Here is a 6,103-nt window from a genome sequence, read left to right as displayed (position 1 = left end):
TGCTATGTTGCTTGGATGTTGCTTCATATGTTCTTTTGAATTAATATGGCTGTGTAATCTGACACTCTTAAGCTTATCAATATGTTGTGTTTCTGGTTTCTCGAATTTCAAATTTGTTCAATACAGGGGGAGAATGAGAGACAGTAATTCAATAATGCAGGGGGAGCTGCGATCATGAGATGGTGGCTAGAAGAGCTTGAATTGACTCACTAAGAACAGCACTACATTAGCAAGACATTGTTCTGTGCGTACGACAGGCTCTGATCCTGTGCTATTGGCGACAGCGATATCTAGTTGATGTTAGGACAGCTGGTTCTAAGTTGAGTAGAGTGTCACATTCAGATAAAAAGGGGGAGAATGTAAGCTCAAGATTGTGAGCGTGTTCGAGCTGAGCTAAGAGTGTGTTACACAGTGCGGTGATTGTGTAACACAGTATGGCGAGTTTGTTACGAGTGATGACGTGTCACAAACTTATGGAAATAGAAGATATTGCTTGGACGTGAAGCATAGAAGATCTTCTAGTTTGCAAGATTTTAGGAAATAGAATATTGTCTTTTTCGTGTCTACTTAATGAGATAATCTAAGAGAGTTTTAGGGTTAAGCATTAAGAGAGAAAAATCTAGAACAAGAGGTTTGTTCTTGTCGGCTACAAAGATCAAGTAACTAGTGTTTAGCTTGGGTCTCTGTGATTTAGAGATTAGAAACTGGTTTGTCGCTAGTCGTGTGTGACTGAGCATAAATCAAATTAAACAGATCTAGGGGATTGTTTAAAAGGTTTCTAATTTACAAGAAATTGTTCTTGAAATCTCTTTTGTGTGAGTTATAATTTGGGTGTCTCTGAACTTTCAGTAGCATGCTCTTGTTTAACTTATGTGTCTGTTGTTCGCAAGTGTGTTTATGCTTAATCAATCTGATGTCTTCAGTTTTATCTAATTTGTTGCATGCTCCTTTTTTTCCCGTGTTTACTATCCCTGATGTTTTGTATATTTTTAGCTAAGATGTATAAAAATATTTCAATTAGAAGTCGAAACCTAGTAAACATAATGATTGCCACCACAAGAGGACACAGCATATTTATTTAAAACCCTAAAGATCCAAATCATCTAGGCAACGTAACTGTTATTTAAGGATTTTTCTGTGAACACACACAAAGTAAACCTAACTCCTACGTACCTCTGTTCTCTGTCATGACACAAAAGTGCATCACTCTTGCGATCCAAGCAACAACAACGGCAATTGGATATCATTTCCGTTCATAGCAGGTTACGATGTTCCATATTTTGCAAATCGTATGGACAATGTGAGACTCAATATTACATAATCCAAACTAACATATTCTAAACCTTTAAATGTTGGTTATGTTTGCAAGTGTACGTATATTGTAGCTACTTTTTTGTTTAGATCGTTTTTGTCATTGCTATATCAAGAATGAGCCATGGTCATTCGGTTTCGTTTTGGATTAATTATTTCGGTTCTAGAAGTTTAGGATCCGTTCGAATATAGAAAATTTAGTTCAGTTTGGGTTATTTCGGTTTTTGGTTCGGTTCGGGTAACAAAGTTGGAAACCGTCTAATATCAGAAGTAATTTTGGATCCTATTCAGTTCCGGTTCTTTGGTTAATTCAGGTTGAAAAGTCAAAAATTCAGATTTTTCGAATTAAATATGACATTTTTGGGGTTTTCGAGTAAATATTTGAATATTCTAGACAATTTTATATATTTCAGACATAAAGTATGAGGGGTGGGCGTTTGTATACCAGATTTGATTCATGTCTATTCGAGTTTTCAGGATTAAAGATTTTGATCACATTTGAGTATTTATGAATTTCGGTTCGTGTTCAGTTATGATCTTTACGAGTATTGAGTATTGGGAGAGAACCTAAGAGTCTATTATGTTTTCTCTATTTCATTTTAATTATCGTTTTAAATTTGTGCACACAAATTAAAATAATATTTAATTTTGTATATTTACTAAATAAAAATATTATTACCAATACACCTAACCACATTTCAACTAATAGAAAAATAAATTAGGATATAAAATCAATAAATTTAGCATTAAACTTATAAAACAACACTTATTTTGAAACAAAATTTATACTCTATAACGACAACTAAAAGAAAAGGAGGAAGTATAACCTATTTAATAATACTAAGTGCGTTTTTATGGGGCCAATCGAATTAGTTGGTAAGATATATCAAAAACAATTATAAGAAAAATAAATGAACACATTTTTATTGAGCATAAATAATCTATACTATTCAAACAAAAACACTAAAAAAATTACTTACAAAAAGACATAGTTGGACCATTACATTTTTTATCTTCCTATTATTTTTCATAAAGTTAACTTAATTACTATTAAGTATATACGCTAATATAATATATTATTTCAATATTTTCAAAATAAGATATCTGAAAAATATTCTTAAGTATCTTTTTCTAAGATTAAATTTAATAATATATTTTAATAGTTTTTATTTAAATGTAAATGTATATTTCTTTTTGATATTTATTTTTAAATACTAAAATTTGTAATTAATATTAGATATTATTATAAATGAATATTAATTAATTTTTGATTTTTAGAATAAGAAATACAAATTTTATAATATTTGTATATACATAATTCAAATTCATAATTAAATTGGTAGACCAATTAATAAATATAAAGTTATTTCATCCATTTATTAAATATTTTATAAATTTTAAATTTCAAAATAATTACATATATAGAATAACATATATTCGTGAATTTTAAAAACTTCTTAAACTTATTAAAATAAAATATTAAAGTAAGATATTTAAACTAAGAAATAATATTATATATTAATATACATATTCAAATTAGAATATTAAAATATAATTAAATATATTGTAATTTGAAAAAAATATTTTTAAATAAAATATATTTTAATTTGATAAAATATAAAATATTAAAGTAAGATATTTAAACTATAGGTTATGTTTTACAATTACGATGACAAAAAAAAGTTTGACAGTTACAGTTTTTCCCAGATGATCTTATAAGCATGTAAATATTTTTCAAGTATGAGAAGGTTTAAATGACATTTAGTAAATTTTGATTGATATAAAAATATATTCATATTAATACAAACCTTTAAAGTATAAGTAAAATTATATGGAGCGGGTATATAAATTAATTTTCTTACTCTCACAAAATTATCTTTATAGAAATTTTAATTTAATTACCTATACTTTATAAATGTTTATATAAAACATATATTTATAAAATTCCTAATTTTCAGTAAATAATTATTCAAAAAATTAAGCATGCGCTTTAAAAGCACAAATCAAATGATAAACGAGTAAATTAGTAATAAATAGTTCAAATCTCTTATTTTTATAATTATAATAGTTCGATGGGGTATTAGGGTGAAAAAAAATATTAGACGAATGATCAAATCTATCACTCTTCAAACAAAGTCAAAAGGAGGTGATTGGAATCTTGTCATGATATTTCATTAAAAGATTTTTAGAAATAAAAATCAAGAGTAAAATATTTAATCTGAATGAAATAATATATATATAGTGCTTCGAATATTAAAAATCACTTCGATTTGAAGAAGTGTATATCTAGAATTGTCAAGATCAAATAAAATATTAGAAACCACCCATTTAACAAATAATTTGTATATATAAAAGTATATACATTAGAGTAAGCACATAAATTAAAGTCAATAACTTTTGTTTATTTACAATCATGTTTTTGGTAAATAAATCAAAACAGCCATTTTATTTACTTTTTATGGTATATAATTACACTTCAGTCATATTGACATATATATATATATAGTATATTTTAAAATAAATATTTATTATTGACACTTCATACTCATTATTTATTAACATTTGTATATTTACTCTGACAAAAATTTAAATTGTTATTCACAAAACTTTTAATGCGAAATTTATCAATACCAATTTCAAAATTAAAATATTAAGATCTCAATCATTTTTCAATGCAAATTTTGAAATTAACATATTTATATATTAATTTGATAGAGCATTATATAATAAAAAGTATAATATATATTTATATGGACCAACATATTTTTCAAAGGATTCTAAGAATCATCTTAGCGATGACACGTGACTAGGAAAACATGTTGTAATGTTCTAGGATTAATATATAGGGGATGCAATTTCTTCAAATCATTATTTTCTTGGATCTTTTAGTTAACATATTGAAAATCCATTACTCCATTCATTTAGTGAGGTTCTACCCTAAAGCTTTCAATTGTCAGGTATAATTCACATCAACTATGGATCAAGTAATTGTTTGCAATATGCATGATGGTAATGATTTTTGCATAGGTAAGAAAATCTTGAATGATGATAATAATGAGTCTACATGTTAAACTGGTCGTCTTGAAAGAACATTTTGAAATACAAAGCTACAAAGTAAGAATGATTAAAATATAGAGAATTCTAAATACAGTATAGAGCTTTCTTGTCTTCTTGTGTGGTTAAATCAAGGAAAAATGATCGCCGACTACCTGAAGTATTGGCCATGGCCAACCATGCAAACTAAACAAATGTATACTTAGCTACACGAAATATATATTATGCATGGCAACATCTCTCAACTTTATGATGTATGTAGTTAACATCACGAGTTTAATTTCATATCCAAAAAATGACGTGTATGCTAGAGACCGTTTAAATCTCTCGTTACATCAATTAAAATGTGACGTATCTGACGGTAATTTACCTAAATTAGATTTTGACCCGTGTTTTAAAAGCGTAAATTTTTTTTTAACAAAATCTAATTTACAAAATCAAATTTTTTTATAAGTTTTGATAAGTAGTGTTTTAACATTTTTATTTTAGTTGATTTGAAAACAATATAATTATATTATTTTTATTTATGTTAAATATAAAAGTTATATAAGATATTATTTAATTTAGTTTTTTTTTGAATTATTTTAATCTATTTTGGTATGAATTTTTAATAAAATTTCTGTAATTCATTTGATTAATTGTGTGATATATACTTATTTTATAAAATTAATAAAAAAATACTATAAAACTTCTTTGATGTCAATTTATTGACTCTAACATTTTATTTGTTTAATATGAAATTATTAAGCTAATGAATTATTTTATATATTTTAACAATAATTCATTTGATTATTTTTATTCTTAAAAGTATATAATTTATAATTATATACGCAAGACTATGTTTGGTTTAAGTTGACATCAAATAAGTTTTAAACAAATAAAATGTTTGAGTTTGTAAATTGACAGCAAATAAGTTTTATAATTAAAAAATTATCAAAGAATTATATATCACACAATTAATCAAATGAATTACAATTTTTTTTAGTAAAAGTTCATAACAAAACAGATTAAAATAATTAAAAAATAGATTAATAAAAATAATAGAATTATATAGTTTTAAACGTCACTAAAATAAAAATGTTAAAACACTAAATAAACTGTTAAAACATCATTTATTAAAAGTTCATAACAAAACAGATTAATAAATAAAAATAATACAATTATATAGTTTTAAAGTACAGTAAAACAAAAATGTTAAAACATTACTTATCAAAAAATGTTAAAACATATTGATTTTGTAAATTAGATTTTGTTAAAATTATTGTTACGCTTTTAGAATGTGGGTCAAAATCTAATTTTAATTAAATTATAGTCGGACCGGTCATATTTTAATTGTTGAAACAAGATATTTAAATGATCTCTAACATCCACATCAATTTTTGGATAAATGAAATTAACTCGTGATGTTAATTACATAACATTATAAAATTGAGAAAAGTTGTCATGCATAACATATACGTCGTGTGATTAGGTATACATTAATATAGTTTGCATGATATTTATTTTTCCTTTAAATAAACCAACATACGTACAGTATGTCGACATATTAATTGTAATTTTTTTCAATTTGCAAGGATACCTTTCCATGTTGACATACCTTTTCAATTTGAAAGTACCATATCTAAGTGCAATAGGAGCGTTGACAAATATGGTACAGTAATTTGGTCCGGAAGTACCATATACGTACAGTAATTTGCAAGGTACATCAACGCTCCTATTGCACTTAGATATGGTACTT

The sequence above is a fragment of the Brassica oleracea genome, chromosome C1, assembly GCF_000695525.1.
Source record: "Brassica oleracea var. oleracea cultivar TO1000 chromosome C1, BOL, whole genome shotgun sequence".
NCBI classification, from domain to species: domain Eukaryota; kingdom Viridiplantae; phylum Streptophyta; class Magnoliopsida; order Brassicales; family Brassicaceae; genus Brassica; species Brassica oleracea.
This window is presented reverse-complemented; position numbering follows the sequence as displayed.